The 21,033-nt window shown below is 40.9% G+C and overlaps 1 protein-coding gene across 3 annotated transcripts in view; it reads left to right on the top strand.

Moving 5' to 3' along the window:
• SLC25A53 (solute carrier family 25 member 53) overlaps window positions 1-21,033 on the top strand; it is a 47,492-nt gene that overhangs the window by 2,889 nt on the left and 23,570 nt on the right. Inside the window, exons 2-5 of one of the 3 annotated variants that reach the window (XR_008616396.1) lie at window positions 10,936-11,163; window positions 12,106-12,201; window positions 15,048-15,097; window positions 16,894-17,324. The gene's annotated coding sequence lies outside the window, so the exon portion shown is untranslated. Of the gene's footprint in view, window positions 1-10,935; window positions 11,164-12,105; window positions 12,202-15,047; window positions 15,098-16,893; window positions 17,325-21,033 lie in introns of those variants that run through there. The other 2 variants (XR_008616395.1, XM_007118881.4) reach the window with 2 other exon arrangements.

Raw genomic sequence — 21,033 nt, 5'->3', positions numbered from 1 at the left:
CTCATCTCTGCCTAATTCACACTCAGTCTTACAGACAGTATAATTTCCTATGAAATATGAGGAGATAAAAAGGAATAAAATAAACCTATTATTTTGAACTATGTATCACGGTGCCCTAAGTGATTCCTAAGTAGGAATGATTTAATTTTGTTGCTTGAACACTCAATAGCTTATGGACCCTGTGAGCAGACAGATGGATGCTGAAGAGAATTTGGGGCCATCTGTGTCAGAGCAGCAAACACATGATAACTCCAGAATTCAGATTCAGACAGGATTGTTTGCAGTCCAGATTTCTTGCTTGTTACAGCTGATTCCCTAAACAACTTTAAATCAGTATGTATCTCTCACCTGAAGTGGAGTGGGGTTTTAGGTCTGGCACTTAACCACAAGGCTATGGATGTCATTGTTTTGTTTGGAATGTTTTTTCTGAGGATGAGAGTTCTTACATCAAGTGAGTGAGAACTATAAAGTAGAGGGGAGAAGGGTAATTATCATAATTAATATCACATTTCTTTGCAAAATAAGATTAGAGAAAAATAAGGAACTCACTAGGAGGAAGAGGAGGCAGAAGTATATTCTAGAATCTGGAATCTGCAACTGATGAGCCACTTTCTGGGTGTATAACTTATTGCTTTTCCCACAATAGAGGCCTAAACACCCATGTGCCTGCAGCCAGGTTCCCCTTAGGTCCTGTGATCTGTTGGGGACAGGGTAGCTATTGCCGCTATTTATCATGATAACTTTTCTGCACTTGATAAGGTGATGAAGAAACCCTGATAACCTAATCTCATATAAATATGTATTTTTTTAAATTATGGAAGCATTTTAATAGCCTCTGGAGATCCAAGGAATTCATATAATTGTCTTCCAAAACTGCATGTAAAAGAGCCAAATCCAAAGTCTTACTGAAAACTGGAGTTCAGGAGATCAGAAATGGCCTTGCCAGAAATGTGTTTTCTAATTTCAAGGTCCTTAGAGGAGTTCCAGTGCCCTGTAGCCAAAGTCCACCAGGAACATATCTATGGTTTAACAAGTTAGGTTGATTAGTTAGTGAGTTGAGGGAGAACGCACACCACGGGGAACTGGTGAAACGTCTCAGAGGGTGTTAGAAAGGACTTATTATAGGATTTGGACTTGTGTTAGGTGATTTGGGGGAGGATTTAAAGAAGCGAGGCTTTGCTCTGGTTTGGATTCTGTTAGGAAGTAACAGACTGTACATAGGGGTAATTCCATGATTGGGTATCTTAATGAATCTTATCTAGGAGGATAGACTAGAAGGAGGCTAATTGGTAAAGTAGCAGCTATTAGCCAGGATAGGAGGACGTCTGCTTGTTTTGTGGTTTGGTCAAAGTTCATGTTTTGTCTCTTTTCAGACATGACTATGCAGTAGTCTTGCTTTTGTTACAGAGTGGCCTTGTCTGATGTGGATGGTCTGTGAAATTGGTTACGCTCATCAGGAGAACAACAAGGCCTAGCTGTGAGGACCAGGACAGCTCCCATATGTCAGTGGCTGCTTTTCTCCTCAGAGTGATCAGTGCCAGGTCCTGCAGCCTGTAGGAGACCAAATTCCCTTTCTTCCAGGAGCCATATATAGCAGAGAAATGGTTAGATGTGTTGAACAGGAAAGATTGAGGGCTGGGTGTGGATGAAAGCATCTGGTTACCCTCTAACAGAACTTAGGAGCCTCAGTGAGAAATAGCAGTCTCCTGAGATTGTTTCCCTTTAAAAAAAAATCATAAGAGTATACTTAAGCAAGGTAAGTAGATGGGAGAATATAGCAGATTGTATTTTTCAAAGATGGCCAGAACAGTACCTCTCATCCCACGCTCTCTTCTATAATGTGACCTTGCCACCCTTCCATTGAGAAGTTGGGTTGACGTCCCCTCTGCTTTGAATCTAGGCAGACTTTGATTGTCTAAATCAATAGAATAGGGAGAAATGAGACTCTGTGACTTCTGAGGCTAGGCTACAAGAGGCAGTGTGGCTTGTGCCTTATCTGCAGGGACATTGACCTTTAGAGTCCTGAGCTGCCATGTAAGAAGTCTGACTACCCTGAGACTGCCATGCTTTGAGAAAGCCCAAGTTCCTAGTGAGGCCACCTACAGGTCCTCTGGTCAGCAGTCCCAGCTGATAGCAAACATCAACCAGGAAACCTGTTAATGAAGACACCTCTAGATGATTAAAGCCCCCAGCTGTTGAGTCTTCCCAGCTGAGGCTCCGGACATCATGGAGTAGAAGCAAGACATCCCTGCTGTATCCTGAGTTCCTGAACAGATTCCGAGAACAAAATAAAATGATTGTTTTGCACCACTGAGTTTTAGATTGTGTTAGCACAAAGCAATAGTAACCCAAACAGAGGTAGAAATGTTGGTTAACACCAAAGAAATGGAGTGAAAGGAGCAAGGAAGGCAAGTAATTGTAAGAGGAGAAACAGTCTAGGGACAAAGCATTTCGCTTTGCTGTTGGTCCTGCTGCTGAGCTCTTTGATTCCAGAGTGGACAGAAGAGGGAAGAATGGAAAGAGAAGTTATTCAGTACACTAAATGAAACTTCTGTAGATAATTGTACCTCCTTTTAAATTAAGATCTGGAACTATTTAGTTATTTCTTTAATTGAACATCTTGATTAACAGAAGTATGTGGGTGTTTTTTTTATTTTTTCCATAAGGAAACAAGTAGTGACCCTAATTAACAGTATTTAGTAACCAGAATGTGAGGGACGATGCCCTCCTCTATCATTATCTGAGGCTGGAGGAAATCACAGTGTTATTTCCAATGACATGTATAGAAGTTTTATTCTTTTAATCTGGCAGAATATGGTTCACTTTTAAAGCCTCCATATGTGTCTATATTTTACACACACGAATAGCTCTTGCTGGGTAAGTCATCTAATCTGTAAGTTAGAAGTCCTAGTACTATTATTGGAATTGTGTAATCGGTGAGCCCTCAAAAGATATTGGTTATAAATGTTGAGTACAACCACCAACTGACCTCATGGTTATGGGCCAAGTACAGAATGTCTCAGTCTCTTGTTTCCTTGTAAAAATTCATGTGAATTTGGTGTTTGGCTCTTTCAATGTGTTCCAGCCACACTGAACTCCCCCCGTTGAACCTTGGTCACCCCTCTCCTACTGCTGGTTCTGCTTATTCCCTCTACATTCTTCCTTGAAAAGTATTCCTGTCTGTTCACACATATCCTAATCTTTTCCAACACTCAAGGCCCAAAGTCAGTGAGCGCCACTTGTTTGGAAACCTAGATCTCGTGTTCTCCTCTTCATAACCTTTCCTTGTTTCTCTTTTCTGCCACCTTCAGTTTGCATTATAGTTATCTGGGCATGTGTCTGGTCCTCCTACCAGTCTGTGAGCCCCTGGAAAACAGAATCTATATTAGATTGATTTGGGGGTTCCCCACAGCTCCAAGAGGGATGTTTTATTCATCTTTAGGATCTGCAGAGAGGACAGCTGAGCCTGGAGATGCTAATGAAGATCATATATCCAATCAGTGGCAGAGCTAGGGCCAGAACCCGGGTCTCCTAATTCACAGCTTGATGTTTTCCACTAGATGAAGGAGAAGAAGAGGAAGCGGGGGAGAGGAAAAGCAGGAGGAAGTAGTATGCTTCATGAGCGCAAACCTTTGGTATCTGTTTCATTCACTACTGCATTCCCCAGTGCCTAGAGCAGTGCCTGGCACATAGTAGGCACTCAGTAAATATTTACTGAAATAATAAGCAATTGGGGTAAATAGGCATTTATGTACAGGGATGATAACAATGACCTTAGGGGGCATGGGTATAGTTTACTTATCACAATTTCTTATCTCATGCATTGCTTTGATGCATGAAAGGAGAAACACAAAGCCAGAAAACCCCAGCTTTTCCTGCGCTTGTTATTTTTCCACCGCTCTCTTGCACCACTTATCTTTCCCTGGTAGCAATTCTGGGACTCTGAGACAGCTCCCACTGAACTCTTGCATTAATGTTCTGATAAAAATATGATGTGCTGGGCACAAAATGTCATTTTATGTAAAAACCTTGGGAAAGTTACTATTTCTTTAAAAGAAAAAAAAAGCAGAGCTCATTGCTAATGGCTGCCTTTTATTGGCCTTGCTGGGGGCATCACAGTGGGACAATGTGGCTGGGGTCTAGGGTTGCCCAAGAGGTCCTGTTCTCTCAGTAGAGCTGACCCCAGGTAATGGAGGCCATAGGGGTGGCTGAAAAACAGGAAATAGGATGAATAAAACCATATACCTTTTAGCCCCTATACTTCCTGGCCTGTGGTCATCATCCCGATAACTCCTACCTCAAATCTCACTAAGGAAAATCCCATATGCCCTCCCTTCCCAATCTGAATTCTTCCTCCTTTTGCATAGTGATCTTTTGTTTCCTTGCCTTTGCTTATTCGGTTCTGAAAAAGGTACCTTTTCCTTAGCTCTACTCCAATCTTTCTTCTTCCTGATTCCCACACCCAGGGCCAAAGTGATTTTGACTAAATTTATGTAGGAAAAGTATCTCCTTGTCTGTGGTACCTGAAGGTACAGTATTTAAGATTTAAAATCTGGGACAGTGGGAGTGGGAAATGCACTTTGGCCTCAGTCTAGTCGTAAGCCACATGGTTTATAGAAACCTCTCCATCTGAGGAGTTAAGGGAGCTTGCCCAGATGAAGAGCACAGACTCCGGAGGAAGACTGCCTGTGTTGAAGCTGGGGCTCCACACCCCATAGGCTTTGATGACTCTGGGCAAGGTATTAAACCTCTCTGTGTTGTAGTTTTCTTATTTATAAAATAGGGAGTTGTTAGGGGGATTTGCAGAGTTAATATAGGTGAAGCACTTAGGATGGTGCCTGGCCAAACAGTAAGTGCTGTTTATTTTATTCTTTTTTTGTATTAGAGTATAGTTGATTTACAATGTTGTGTTAGTTTCAGGTGTACAGAAAAGTGATTCAGTTATACATATACATATATCCATTCTTTTTCAGGTTCTTTTCCCATATAGGTTATTACAGAATATTGAGTAGAGCTCCCTGTGCTATACAGTAGGTCCTTGTTGATTACGTATTTTATATATAGTGGTGTGTATATGTTAATCCCAAACTCCTAATATATCCCTCCCGCACCTTTCCCCTTTGGTAACCATAAGTTTGTTTTCGAAGTCTGTGAGTCTGTTTCTGTTTTGTTTTGGGTTGTTTGTTTGGTTGGTTGGTTTTGGCTGCACAGTGCGGCCTGCAGGATCTTAGTTCCCCAACCAGGGATTGAACCTGTGCCCACTGCAGTGGAAGCACGGAGTCCTAAACACTGGACCACCAGGGAATTCCCTGTTTCTGTTTTGTAAATAAGTTCATTTTTTTTTAGATTCCACATATAAGTGATATCATATGATATTTGTCTTTCTCTGTCTGACTTCACTTAGTATGATAATGTCTAGATTCATCCATGTTTAAACAGTAAGTGCTGTTTAAATGTTAGGTGTTATATCTGTCATTATTATTATTATTAAAATTATTAAAACAGACCCTTGTGTGTATGTGCCATCAGAAGCCTAAGGGGAGACGTGAGTGGCACCCCACATACGTAATATATAGGTGTTAGAGAAGCCAAACATGCTGAACAGACCCAAAGAATTAAGGAACTATATCTAAGAGAGTGTTTTCAGGAGTTTTATTTTGGTTGTTTTAATCTTTTACTAAAAACAAATCTCAGTTACAAGCCATCGCTTGTGCTTTTGGAATCATGTCTAAGACACAACTGCCTAATCTAAGATTGGGAAGATTGACACCTATGTTTTCCTCTAGTTTTATATTTTAATCTCTTACATTTAGGTCTTTGATCAATTTTGAGTTACTTTTTGCATATAACGTGAAGTAGGAGTCCAACTTCATTCTTTTGCCTGTTAATATCTAGTTGTTCCAGCACCATCTGTTGAAAAGACTATTCTTTCTTATTGAATGATCTTGGCACCCTTGTTGAAAATAAAGGTCTGAGTTTATTTCTGGACTCTCAGTTCTATTCCACTGATCTGTATGTTAATCCTTCGCCAGTACCAGTCTTAATTACTATAGCTTTGGGGTAATTTTTGAAAGCATGAATTCTGAGTCCTATTACTTACTTCTTCCCTTTTTTCTTCAAGATTGTTTTGGCTGTTTGGACCCTTTGAATTTTCATGTGATTTTAGGATCACCTCATCCATTTCTGCAAGACAGCAAGGAGTTTGATAGGGATTGCATTGAATCTGTAGAACAATTTATGGAGTATTGCCATATTAACAATATTAAGTCTTCTGATCTATGGGCACGGGATTGTTTGTATTTATTTAAACATTGTTTTGTAGTTTTCAGTATACGTCTTGCACTTCTTTTGTTAAATTAGTTCCTAAGTAATTTTTATGCTATTATAAACGGAATTGTTTTATTAATTTCCTGTTTGGGGTGTTCATCACTACTGTATATAAATGTATTGGATTTTTGTATGTTGACCTGCAACCTTGCTGATTTTATTAATTATAATAGTATTTTTGTGAATCCTTTGGATTTTATATGTAAAATATCATGCCACCTACAAATACTTCTTCCTTTCCAACATGGATGCTTTTTATATCTTTTTCTCCCTTCATTGCCCTGGCTAGAACCTCCAGCACAATGTGGAATACAAGTGGCAAGAATGGAAATCCTTGTCTTGTTTCTGGTCTTATGATGTGTCTAGGTGTGAATTCCTTTGAGTTTATCTTGGAATTTGTTGAGCTTCACGGATGTATAGATTAATGTTTTTCATCAAATTTGGAGAATTTCAGGCATATTTTCTTCAAATATACTTTCTGTCCCTTTCTCTTTCTCCTCTCCTTCTGGGGCTCATTATGTGTATGTTGGTATGCTCATAGGTCTCTGAAGCTCTGTGCATTTTTCTTCATTCTTTTTTCTTTCTGTTCCTCAGTCTCGCCAATCTCAATTGACTTGTCTTCAATTTTAATGATTCTTTTTTCTGCCAGCTCAAGTATGCTGTTGATCCCCTCCAGTGAATATTTTATTTATTGTACTTTTCAACTCCAGAATTTCTGTTTGGCTCTTTTTAATAATTTCTGTCTCTTTATTGATATTCTCTGTATGGTGAAACATACTTATCATACCTTTAAGTCTCTGTACATGGTTTGATTTAATTAGTTCTTTCAACATACTTATAATAGGTTATATGAAGCCTTTGTCTAGTAAGTCTAATGTCTCAGCTTCCTCAGGGACAGTTTCTATTGACTGATTTTTTTCCTGTATTTGGGCCTTCCTTCCTTCCTCTCTCCCTCCCTCCCTCCCTGTCTCTCTCTCTTTCTTCTTTCCTTCTCTTTCTTTTTCTTTCTCTTTCTTTCTTTCTTTCTTTCTTTCATGTGTCTCATTTTTTTTTGTTTAAAAGTGGACATTTTGAATACTGTGGCAACTCTGGAAATCACATTCACACTGCAAGGGTTTGTTGTTGTTGCTGTTTTTTGTTGTTGCTATTTGTTTAGTGTCTTTCTTGGACTAATTCTGTAAAGTCTGTATTTCCTGTTGTGTGTAGCCACGGAAGTCTTGCCCAGTTATATCACTGTGGCTTAGTTGTCAGCTAATAATTGGTCAGAGGTTTTCTAAAGTGTCTTGAATCAGTAACCCTCCCACTTTTTGCAGAAAGGCTCTGTGTGTATTGTGGTACACTGTCAGTGCTCTGGTAAGCAGTTCACAATTATGCCTTAGCCTTCACTTCCTGTTTTCACAGACTCTCAAGGTTAGCCAGAGGTGAGACATGGGAGCCTTCTAATGTCTTTCCTGGGCATGTGCACAGCCCTTAATGTGTGTGTACTTTTAGGTCCTCAGGAATGTATTGTAGCTTTTCAAAGACCTTTTTGGAAATCTCATTCTCCAGATCTTCCTTTTAAGTTTTTTGGTCAGTCTTTTGTTTTTCCCAACAGGTATCATGGCCTAGGCAGCTGTGATGTTAAACAATTGCCACTGATAATGTTTGGCAAATGCCCTGTAAATAGGGCTTTTCCCACTATCTCACGCCCTGCTGAATCATGTCAAATAACTACAAGCCATGGGAAAGAGGCTTTTTCAGGGAGCTGACAGATCAAATAGTCATAGTGCTCTGAGGATGGGAGTTTTTGAGGAGCTCCAGGCTGTTCTGCCCCCACCAGTGACTGTTAGGCAGCTGGCTTTCATGGCCTTTGACCATGGGTGTGAGGCTGCTGGTTTTCAAGGCTACCACTGAACAGGAGAGAGGGGATTAAAATAGGGCAAGTTAAAAGGCCCCAAAGATCAGTGTTCTTAGCAAGACTCAGTAGTTTTCTTGAATAAATGCTCCTCAGATTGTCTGCAAACGTTTGAATCATTTCCATAGTTCTGAAAAAGTTGATTTTAACACTTTTTGCCAGTGTTCTCATTGCTGTTTTGCAAGAGTGGATCTTCAGAGGTTCTTACTGTGCCATTCTGAAAGCTCCTACTCATAGATTTTTATTCTGTTTAGGGTACAATCAGATCTCCATCTAAAATAACAATCTTGTGTGGATATTTCACAGTGGGTGAAAACTATGGGCAGCCAGTGAGATAATGTTGTTTTTTCCCCAACTAGGTTGTTTCTTTCTGTGCTCATAGGCATCTGAAAACCTGGAGATATGTTTCAGCCAAACTTCTCCAGAGATGGGCCACCAATTCCCCTTTACTGTTCACCGTATTCCCCAGAAAGTTTATTGGACTTGGACCTTTCCTTGAGAAGGAATTTGGGAGAGAATGATATTAAAAAGGGGGAAACAAACACTTACTGAATGAACCAATGAGTAGTGGGATGGAGAGATCAGGGAAGGCTTCCTGCAGGAGGCACGGATTTGATCTGATCCTGCAAGAATGGGTGCGTGTTGGTTAGTTGAAGAAAATGTGTGGTGAGTAGGAAAGCAGTTACATTTAATGCAACCAACTGAGATATCTGTAATTAATTCCCCTCACTGAGCCACTGTAAGAATATATCCCAGGCTTATCCCTGGGAGAAAGCCAGAGACTAGGCAATGATCAAAAAAACGGGGGGGGGCTTCCCTGGTGGCACAGTGGTTGAGAGTCCGCCTGCCGATGCAGGGGACACGGGTTCATGCCCCGGTCCGGGAAGATACCACATGCCACGGAGCGGCTAGGCCCGTGAGCCATGGCCGCTGAGCCTGCGCGTCCGGAGCCTGTGCTCCACAACAGGAGAGGCCACAACAGTGAGGCCCGCATACCGCAAAAAAAAAAAAAAAAATGGAGGAGGCAGTATATCATAATGGTCAAGAATTCAGGTTCTGATGTCAGACTGCTTAAGTTCAAATCCCAGACTTTCTGCTTATATGCTTATTAGCTGTATGATCCTGGGCAATTTAACCTCTCTGACCCTATTTATCTGTGAAATAGGAGTACCTTCCTGCCTCACAGATTTGGTGAGAAGATTAAATGGGATAATGCATCAATAGTGCAAAATGCAATGCCTTGCACAGAGTAAATGCTCACCAAAAGACATCCATATATTTTTTTCTTCCAGTTTTGAGATATAATTGACATACACTGCTGTGTAAGCTGAATACAGTATAATGATTTGATTTTTGTATATCATGAAGTGATTATCACAATAAATTTAGTGAACATCCGTCATCTCATATAGGTACAGAATTAAAGAAATAGAAAAAACAGTTTCCTTTGTGATGAGAAGGCTTAGGATTTACTCTCTTAACAACTTTCATATATAACATACAACAGTGTTAATTGTATTTATCATGTTGTACATTATATCCCTAAGGCAGCCAGATTTTTAATCTGAGTCCAGCCACGAATCCAGATACCAAATGCACAAAGCTGGAAACCATGTCGGTATGGTCAGAATTGAAATTGTCTTTGAATGCTTCCTGCAATTGCTTTGTTTATTTCTGTTCAGTTCACCTTTAGAATTTGGTGGCATATTATTGAAAATGCCAGCATGTTTCCATATGTTAGGGAGAATTGTATGGAGTGTTTTTTGTTTATGTTTGAGAGACAGAACATTAAACAGGGCACTGCAATAGAGGCAGGGATCCCGCAGAGAGAACCCCCAGGGCCTAGGTGAGATTCAGAGGGATGGAATCAAGTCCTTGATCAGCTTAACCTCCTGGGAGTAGATTCTACTACCTGAGCTTTTCTCTCCTTGGGTTTCAGAGGTCCAAGGTTTTTATTTATTCGCTCATCAAACAGGCACTGGGGAGGGTGGAGGCGCAGTGGTATTTTTTTAACTAGAGCAGGGGCTCTGGACCCAGGTCAGGCTTGAATCTGAGCCCTAACATTTCCTAGCTCTGTGACCTTGGGCAATTTGCCTCACCTTTCTGTGCCTCTGCAGGATAATATCTGTCTCATAGTATTACTGTAAGAGTTAAATGAGTTAATACATATGTACATAAAAGATTTAGACAAGTTCCTGGCATATAGTAAATGTTCAACAAATGTTAAATGTAACTAATTTTATAGTGGGTGGGAAGGTGATTATTTTAATTTTCTATTTATATGTTTAACTCTGTTTATATGCTCAATTAAACAGAATTCAACTGTTCACTCTTGTGAACAGTTGTGAACTCCCATGCCTAGTAATTTTGTTAGGTGAATGAATGTTCACTGGTAAACAATCCTAATGTAGTGAGAGGTGCTGTAACAGAGCTTGAGTACAAGGCACTTTGCAGGACATGAGGGATATGATATGTTATGCTCAACTTTGAGCAATTCAGGGAACATTTGGTTGAGAGGGGCTGTTCCCTTCTAGAATTTTCAGTGCAGTCAGATCTATGAGAGCCAACTGCATCCAGGAACTAGGTAAAGTGATGCTAGAGAGCCACCAGGTGGGAGTACTGCATAGGGATTCAAGTAGCAGAGGAAAAGAGGAGCCCTTTCCAGCCAAGAGTTCATGTTTATGTCTGACGCAGTTTTTCTCTCCTCTCCACAGAAATTCAAGCCATGATTTATTCCCCTTTGTTCTGCTGGTTTTGGAGCACTGCTGTTCCTACCCAAGGCTGCTTGGGAGTCATCTGGCACTCAAGCCGCTCTCTCTTTACCAGGCAGAGGAGAGAAACAATGCTGAGTATATTTCCACTTCTTTGCATGTTGGGCTTCTAACTCCCACACCACTGACTTGTTTCTCCTGCCGTGCCATGGATGGAATTAAAAGAGTGAGGTGAGAAGCAAAACTAACATTTTTTGAGACAGCAGGCACTGTATCAGAAACTTTATATAATCACGTTGTTGAACTGCCACAGAACCCTGAGAGATTAATTTTGTCATTTATTTTGTCCATCATCTTGCTTCAGCAATTGTTAACATAGGCGTGGCCAGGCTTGTTTCAGCTTATACCCCCCATCCAACACCACTGGATTATTTTCAGGCAAATCCCAGATAATTTTTCACTGCATAATTTCATTTTTAAATACTTTCTTACATTCCTCTAAAAGGTAAGGACTTTTAAACACACCACAGTATCATTATAACACTTTTAAAAAACCCAAGCAATAATATCCTAACATTATCAAATATATACCAAGTATTCAAATTTACCTAGTTGTCTCATTTTAAAAATTGCATTTGGCTCATTCAAATCTGGATTCAAACAAAGTTCATAGATTTAATTCATTTGATATATGAACTGTGAGCCATTTTACATAGAGGGAAACTGAGGATCAGAGAGGATCATCAGTTCAGTATTCAAAAACAATTCTCTATTGAATCAGACCCGGTACCAGATGTTGGGGATACAAAGATTAGGAAGACCCAAGTCTCTGCTTCAAGGAACTCAGTCTTATGCTCCTGTAACGCTCTGTGAATATATCTATCACAAGACTTAATACATTATGTTATTAGTATGTGGTTGTGTATCTGTCTTCCCAGATAGGTGGCAAATTCCTTAGAAGGCAGGGGCCAGTTCATGGTCAACATTGTAATCTGTAACATTTTATGGAAAAACCCGAATGAACTTTTTGGCCAACCCAATACTTAACATAGTCCCTGGTACATAGTAAGTATTTAACAACTATGGGGAAAGGAATAATTTTGTCTGACTGAACAGTGGGAACCAGTGAAGAGTTTCAGGCAGGGCAGTGGCATGATAAGGTTATCACTGTAGGTGGGTGACACACGTCATCATTTGGATTGGAGGCAGAGAAGCGGCTATTGCTGAGTTCATGCTACAGAGGAGGAGTGCCAGACTAAAGCAATGGCGGTGAGTATGGAGAGGAGAAGACAGACTGGAGAGTTACTGAGGATGTGAATTTGGCAGTATTTGGTAATTTCTTAGATGTAGAGAATGAACGTTTCTGGCTTGGGTGATGGTGGTGCCACCAGTAGATTCAGTGCAAAGAGGAGAAGCGAGTTTGGGGTGGAAGATGAGTTCCACTTTGGACATGCTAAGGTTGTGTCCGTGTGATCTTCAGGAGGATGTGTGAGACCAGAGCCCAGGTCGGCGGTCAGGAGTGAAGATCAGGGGATCACAGCATGTAGGTGGAGCTTGAAAGCCTGATGGTAGATGCCATCACTCGGGAGAGGACATGCAGTGAAACAGGGAGTGGACTAAGGAGGGAACCCTGACACTTACCAAGGGAGTGGAAAATGAGAAGCCCATGAGAAAGATGAAAAAGGAACAGCCGGGGAGACTGGAAAAAAATCAGGACAGTGTGGTGCCACAGAAGCCAAGAGAGGAAAGAGTTCAGGAGAGAGGGACTGGGAGTGGTTGACACTCCTAAGGCAGGTAAGGAAGTGGTGGTAGAGGATAGCTCAGTGCTGCAGCCAGGGTGTGGTCGGTGGTGGAGGAGTGGCAGGTGGTGAACCTAGAAAGGCCAGTTGGTCCCTCATCCAAAAAGGCCTTGGTCACCTAGCTGTGGAGTTAAGACTTCATTCTGTAAATAATGGGGAGTCATCAAGAGGTTTCAAAAAGGAGTGACCTGGTCAGATCGGGGTGCTCTAGAAAAATCAGGCTGAGGCAGTATGGAGGATGCTGTGGAGGAATAGGACTGGAGGCAGGGCTCCTTGGAGTGGAATAACGTGGCACTTGGGCAGTGGAGGTATGGACTGTCTTGCAGGACTTTTAGTAGGTAAAATTGGCAGGCATTGAAAACGGTAGCTAACACTCACTGAGCTTTTTATTTTTTTTTTTTTTTTTTTTTTTTTTTTTTTTTTGCGGTACGCGGGCCTCTCACTGTTGTGGCCTCTCCCACTGCGGAGTGCAGGCTCCGGACACGCAGGCTCAGCGGCCATGGCTCACAGGCCTAGCCGCTCCGCGGCATGTGGGATCTTCCCGGACCGGGGCACGAACCCGTGTCCCCTGCATCGGCAGGCAGACTCTCAACCACTGCGCCACCAGGGAAGCCCATCACTGAGCTTTTATTATGTGCCAGGCGCTACTCTCAGTGCTTATGTGAATTATCTCACGTAATTCTCACAACCAATCTATGGGGTAGATAACATTATTGACCTCATTTTATGCCTGAGGAAACTGAGGTACAGAGAGAGAAAGCAATTTGCGGAGGATCACAGAGCGGGTAATTGACAGAGCCTAGATTTAAGTCCAGGTGGTTGGTTCTAACCCACTCTAACCTGTTTCACTGCATGCCACTCTTAACTTCTAGATTGTTTTGCCTTGATTAGATGTGGGGAGTGAGGGGATTAGGATTAGGTTCAGCTGTGAGCTGTCAGACATCCAAAATAACAGTGGATTAAACAGGATAGAAATTCATTTCTCTTTCATTAAAGAAAGAAATTCATTAAACCCTAGAAGGCCTAATGGCCTGTCATCTCCACAGTGTGACACTTGTCCCCATGGTACAAGACAGAGCTTTAGTCATCACGTTCATGTTCTAAGCAGCAAAATGCTGGGTGGAGGGAGGGAAAGAACAGCTACTGGGGACAACTGGCAGTCTCTGCTATAAGAGAAGTTCCAGAACTCTGCCATGGGTGATTGCAAGGAGGATGGGGTTACCAGGAGTTGAGGTAGAGAATACAGGAAACCTGTTGGACCTTTATTATTTTTGCTTGTTTAGCCAGGGTCTTTCCCTTCCCTTGGAAACAAAACCTTATTTTTTCAGGGGGAGTGCTGCTCCTCTCCTGTCTGCCATGAAGCTCTAGTTGGTGTTTCCAGTCCAAGTACCATATCATCTCCCCAGTCTCAGTTGATTTGATTGGTTGACATATGGGCATGTGATCTAGATCAGAACAATGAGAATCCTTCTCTTCAATTTTTTTAAACCAACTTAAATGGGGGAAAGTATTGTGTCCCACTTTTGTGGCACAGCTTGGAGATGTGTGGCCAGGACCTATTGGTGGCCCTTTTACAACTCCAGGGAGGAAGCTTGTCTGAGAAAATACAGTCAGCATGCAGGATGAGCTGTAAATTCCTATTAGTGTTCAAGTCTCTGGTTTTGTCCTTGAGGCCCATCCACATCCTTGCCCTTTGTATGATTATGTGAGACTTCCAATAAATTCCCTCTTGTGTTCAAGTCAAAGTTGTGTTTCTGTCACTTGCAACCAATAAAGTCCTGATTAAAGCTGTATTCTAAAAGTTAATTCTGGAATCAGTGTAGATGTGCTTAGGGTCTGTGTGTGTGTCGGGGGGTCATAGTAAATAGTAACCAGAAGCAGAAAGATAATTTATGAGACTGTTTTAATAGTCTACATGAGAAACAATGAGAATCTGAACTAAGGGGATGTCGGTGGGTACTGTAGCTCCTGGCCAGTCTTGCCATGTCTCTTCTACACCTTGAATCAGTTGCCCATATCTACATATTGATCATCTCTACCTGGATGGAATGCAACAGGTTGCTGTTCATTTTGAGCATGTTTTCCTCTGTATCCTTGGACATAGGTATAATAGCTGCTTAAAAACTCCTCTCTGTTAATTCCAACATCTACGTCATCTTGGGGGCTAGTCTTCATTGATTACCTTTTTTCTTCAGTATGGGTCACATTTTTCTGTTTCCGATATGCCCAGTCATTTGGATTTGTCAGAGGACATGTTGTAGAGAATCTGGATTCCATTGTATCCCTCTGAAGAGTATTGATTTTTTTTTGTTTTAGCACATAGTCAACTTGACAGAACTCAAACTCCATACTCAATTTCCCCTGCAGTAAGTACTGGCTGAAATTTCTCTTCATTTCTTTTAGTTTTATCTGAGCTATTTGGAGACTGCTCTGTGCGTGCATGGTTCAGAGGTTGGCCAGAGAGTTAGACAGAGTTTATACACAGAATTTAGGGCTCCACCTGTCAAGATCTCTCCATTCCAGTATTTTACCTCCATAGGCTCCAGCTGCTGAAATCCTGAATTCTGTCTCCCGGTAAAGACTCAGTTTTACAACCTATCCGGTCACTGATTGGGACCTGCTCTGTGGCTAAAAGCCTTAAAAATTGGGAATCTCACCTAGTTCTAATCATATCCTTTAAGTGTAGTTTCTTTCCCAGTTTCTGCATGCTTCAGGTTGTTTGTCAGTACTTTCAGGTAGTTGTTTTTTAATATTTTGTCCAGAGTATATTGTTGTTATATCTGAAAGAAAGGTGGCTTGATAGAAGCTACTCGGTCATTTACTGGAAGCCAGAACCTGCCTGGTCACTATTGTATAACCTGTGGCCAATGTAGCAAGACTCTTCTAGTCAGGTAATAAGAAATTATACCCAGATTATATCCAGGTGTTAGCTCTCAATGATGTGACTTGAAAAAGGCAGTTTTATAACCGGATAAGCTAAATGTGATGAAGTTTCAGGATGACAGGTTTGGAGGTATGAGAAGCTTGATAAGCCCCCACCTGGGCTTTCCCATGAGCTAAAATGAGTTCACTCTGGACAGACAGGGTCCTGCTGCCACAAACCTGAGTGCCTTTTTCCATAAGGAGATTCACTTTTTAAATATCCCCTGTCCTGATATCTCTTAGTCACCTCCTCTTTAAAAAAATTATCTGAGTTTATTGTAGTAAATGTAACTTCTATATAATTCATAGATCAGAATGAGAGGCCAAGGCCCCTACCCAGTCCTCTGCCAGATCTAGTATCTGGGATGGAGAAGAGTGGATAAATTGCAAAACTTTTTAGCAGGTTGAATGGTTGGGGATTGGTGACAAAGTATATGAGGTGGAATTAGAGGGTAGAGTTAAGGATGACTTCCAGATTTCTGCCTTGGGCATCTGGTAGGATGGTCAATACAAAATAGAGGATGTAAGAAAGAGAGCAAGTTTAAGGGGGAAGATGAATTCAGCTTTGGCCATGTTTGAGGTACCTGTGGGACATCCAGTCAGAGTACATCTGAGTCTGAGGACTGGAGAGAGATCTGGGATGGAGATGTATAATGGAGAATCTCCAGTGGATAAATGATAGATGAGGCCATAGGTCTAGATGATGTAACCAAATAGCATGTACAGGGTGAGAAGAGAACTGATAACAAAGCCCAGTAGTTATCATAAGAGAGCATAAGAGCATAAGAAATGAGTCACTTTAGGAAACTGAGAAACAGTCAGAAAAACTAAAGACAAACAAGGAAAAGTGGCATACAAAAGTCAGGGGAGGAGAATTTCATGAAGGAGTTAGTGGTCAGTAGGGTCCAGTTCGGCAGAAAAAGCAAGCAAAGCAAGTACTGAAAAGCAGGCATTGGATTTAACAACTAAGAGGTCTTTACCTCAGAAATTGCAGTTTCGGTGGAGTGGCAAGGAGTGTTGCCAGATTGCAGTTTGAGGAGTGCACGGGTGTGGTAGACTTTAACATATGTTTTCTGTTAACCATTACTTCCAGTAATCATACTCCTGTATAGTCCCCTAGTCTTGAATCTGGTAAAGTCTCTAAATAAGTTTAACTGATAGAATGCAGGGAAGTGATGGTGCTTGACTTACGAGAGTAGGTCATAAGAAGCCTTGTAACTTTTGCCTTGGTCTTTTGGAGCTCCGAGCAAGCATTTAAGAAGTCTGATCACCCTACTAGAGAGACCACATGGAGAAATTGTGAGATGACATAGAGAGAGAGAGAGAGAAGCCCGGCTGCACCCAGGGTTCCAGAAATCCCCACCAAGACGCCAAGCATAAAGGAAACCAGAACCATCTTGGCTCCACCAGATCAACCTAGCCGCTAGTTGGATGCCACTGAGTGGCTCCAGTAGATGCCCCGTGGGGCAGTAAAACTGTCCAGTAAGCCTTGCCCAAATTTCTCACCCACCCATTCATTGCAATAATAAAATGATTATTGTTTTCATTCCCAAGTTTGTGGGTGGTTGATTACACAGCAATATATAACTGGAACACTGGGCATTGAAGTAATAGAGATTGTAAATGCATGTTATACTTCCAATAAGCTTGGAAAGGGAAAGATCAGATGGCAGCTGGAAGGTCTCATAAGATTGTGGTAGGATTTTTTTAAAGATAGTAGGGATTTGAGAATGTTCACAGCTAATGGTGATGACTAATGCATGAGATTTCTGAGAAGGGAAGGGATGAGATCCAAAACTCCAATAGAGGAGCTGATGTTAGACATAAGGGTAGTGGGGCACTTTAATCTCGAAAATAGGAGATGTCTTCCCTCCTCTGAATCTTTAAAAATCTCAGGCTTTCCCATGTCCTGGACATAAGAGAGTATATGAAGGTTGGTTAGACAGTAATGGATCTCCCAAGAATTGGTTGACTGTGGTACTTTCTTTCGCTTACTCACTTTACCTAGACCAGGATGTGACTAGAATTCACATCCTTAGTTCTATTTTTCCTGTTAACAAAGAGTTTATTCTGTGTACTGAGAATTTTGGGAGCAGGAATAGGTGTTGGGCTTGAGGATAGTGATGAAGATTTGGAAGAGCTATTGTGAGAAGTGAGAGCAGGAACTGACTGAAGTTTTGTGGGAGGATTTCCAGGTGGTATTAGATTGAAAAACCACAAAAATGAGAGAATACTAATCATTATACCCATGATATTTTCATTATCAGTTCTTAGAACCCATAGCATAAGATAGAAAAGACAATCCTTGTGTGGATTTAGAGCTGATATCTTGGGGGAAAGGTTTGATGAGAATATTGGTCAGAGAGGTTGAAGCGATTGATTATAAGATATAGAGTAAAAATCAAGGAAATGGGAAGCCATGCTGGGAGGAAAATGGATGGATCAAGGAGGTCTTCATAAGGTTGAAGAGTTAGTGCAGTGGGGATAAGAGAGAGAATGAGCTGGAGAGACAGGAGTAAACTAAAGTTCACTGTTTCAAGCATAAAGAATTCTAGGTGATCACAAAGTTCAGGGTATGACCATGAAAGAAGGTCGTTGGAGACAAGATGATCAGGGGAGTGAGAGGCCAGGGTGTTGGATGAGTAAAAACATGGAACTTGAAATTACTTTAGGTAATGGAAAAACTTAGGGGTGGAAAAGAAGAAATTAATTGGGATGCCATAACCCTCAATGAATATAAGGGAGTGAACAGAGTTCAGAAGCTGACACAGCAAGAAGGCTGTGATGTACCTAACAGAGAAAATGCTTGCATTGGATAAGCTTCATTCAGGCATGAGTTAGTGATGTTGACTGTGAGTTCAATTTATTGATTTAACAATACGGTACATCCAGAAAAGGGAAGAGGAAATTTGCTGACCTATATGTGACGCCACTCCAGAAATCACTAAAATACCGTTTGTGTGCAGTGAAGCTATGGCAAAGATGGAAAAGCAGCTAAATTTGTGGGTTCATAAGATGACAACCAAACTTTACAAAGCATAGTAAACAACATTTTTGTGAGGCTGAGAGCCAAAGAAATTTAAGGTCATGTTACCCGGGTCAGGAAAATGTTAGACCCTTCTTGGTATTATAAAGAAACAGTGCAGGGACTTCCCTAGTGACACAGTGATTAGGAACCCACCTGCCAATGCAGGGGACGTGGGCTCGAGACGTGGTCCGGGAAGATCCCACATGCTGCGGAGCAGCTAAGACCCTGTGCCCCAACTACTGAGCCTGTGCTCTAGAGCCCGTGAGCCACAAATACTGAGCCCGTGTGCCACAACTACCGAAGCCCACATGCCTAGAGCCCGTGCTCCACCACAAGAGAAGCCACTGCAATGAGAAGCCCGTGCACTGCAATGAAGAGTAGCCCCTGCTCGCCGCAACTAGAGAAAGCCCACGTGCAGCAACGAAGACCCAACACAGCCAAAAATAAATAAATTTATTTATTTAAAAAAAAACCAGTGCATATAATTCATTATTTTAAGAAATATAAAATAAGGTGTCTTTAAACAGAAACACAAGTGAAACAAGGTTATATGTTGATTGGTTGATGAGAATGTGACCAGGGGCTTGCAGGAACCTCTCACCCTGTCTGTCTGCTAGGAGCAGTGACTCAACATTTGCTACTTCACTGCTCAAGGTAATTTTATTGAACATGACTACCATGTATAATGAGAATTGACATGTATATGTGTATGTGTGTGTGTTGGAGTATTTTAATGCAAATTTCAGACATCCTAACATTTCTTTTGTAAATATTTCAGTATGTATCTCCAGCACAGTGGTTCTCCAAGTGTGGTCTAGGGACCCTGGAGACACCTGACACCTAAGACGCATTCAAAGTTCTGGGAAATCCTCCTTTTTCCCACTACATATCTCCATAAGGTTGGATTTTCTTCATACACATCAACCAAAATAACCACGATCATATCACAATGATGAAGCAAATACGAGAGTCTAGCTGTCTTGTATTAAGGCAGGCATTACAGGGATTTTCAAAAATATAAAATATTTCTAAATTTGTTTTTGTTTTGGAAAATAGTTATTTTAATAAAATATGTTGTTTATGTTAACATGTGGGTTTATTGTTATTTAGTGAATTAATAAATGTTTTTAGATATTTTCAGTTTTGATTTTGAATATAGTAAATATTGGTAGATATATAACTTATATAAGCGAAAGTCTTTAGGGTCTAAAAACATAGTAGTGATCTTTTTTTTCTTTTTATTAGTAGGATCTTTTTTTACCATGTGCATGTAATTTTATTTTAAACTGTATAATAAAAAAGCTGTCAAATTTTAAAAAGAAGCACTAGTGCACTTCCTTTGAGCACATGTTTGCAAAACTTGCCAAAAGGAAAAGGAATTTTTAAGCTACTCCAGCTATGCCTGAAAAGGAACCAGCACAGAATGATTCTAGTAATTAAAGTCACCAAGGCTACTTTTTGAAACTCTGGAAATCCCACAGTAGCTTTTAAAAAAAACCTTTTTGTTTTTATTTATTTTTAAAAAACCATTTTAATGCTACATTTTATATACTTTTATTTATTATTATTATTTCTTGGCCGTGAGGCATGTGGGATCTTAGTTCCCTGACCAGGGATTGAACCCACAGCGCCTGCATTGGAAGCCTGGAGTCTTAACCACTGGACCACCAGTGAAGTCCCCCTTTTTGTTTTCAAATAATTATGGCCTCATAGGAAGTTGCAGAAGCAGTGCTGAGAGGCTCAAGTGCCTGTCACCAAGCTTCCCCCAATGACAGTATCTTATGTAATTACCATAAAATATCAAGTCCAGGAAATTGATATTGGTACAGTATTGTTAACTGGACTACAGACCATATTCAGTTGTCATCACTTTTTACACGCATTCATTTTCATGAGTGCATGTAGCTCTATACAGTTTTACCCCATGTATAGATTTGTGTAACAACCACCACAGTCAAGATATAAAACTGTTCAGTTATCTCAAAAGTGCTCCCTTTGCTACCCCTTTATATTCTCAGCCCCCTGCTCCGTCCTTATACCCTGGCAATGATTAATCTCAATCTCTATAGTTTTGGCATTTTGAGAATGTTATGTAAATGGAACCCTATAATACGTAACCTTTGGGGATTGACTTTTTTCACCAAGTGAAATGCCCTTGAGGTCCATCCTAGTTGCTGTGTATATTAATAGTTGGTTACTTTTTATTGTTGAGTAGTATTCCACTGGATGGATGTACCAGGTTTGTTTATACAATCACTAATTGAAGGACAATTGGGTTGTTTCCTGCTTTTGCTATTATAAATAAAGCTGCTACGAATATTCATGTACAGGTTTTTGTGTGAACATGTTTTC

The sequence above is a fragment of the Physeter macrocephalus genome, chromosome 21, assembly GCF_002837175.3.
Source record: "Physeter macrocephalus isolate SW-GA chromosome 21, ASM283717v5, whole genome shotgun sequence".
NCBI lineage: Eukaryota > Metazoa > Chordata > Mammalia > Artiodactyla > Physeteridae > Physeter > Physeter macrocephalus.
The sequence above is the reverse complement of the archived record's forward strand: the minus strand, read 5'-3'. Positions and strand labels throughout refer to the sequence as shown.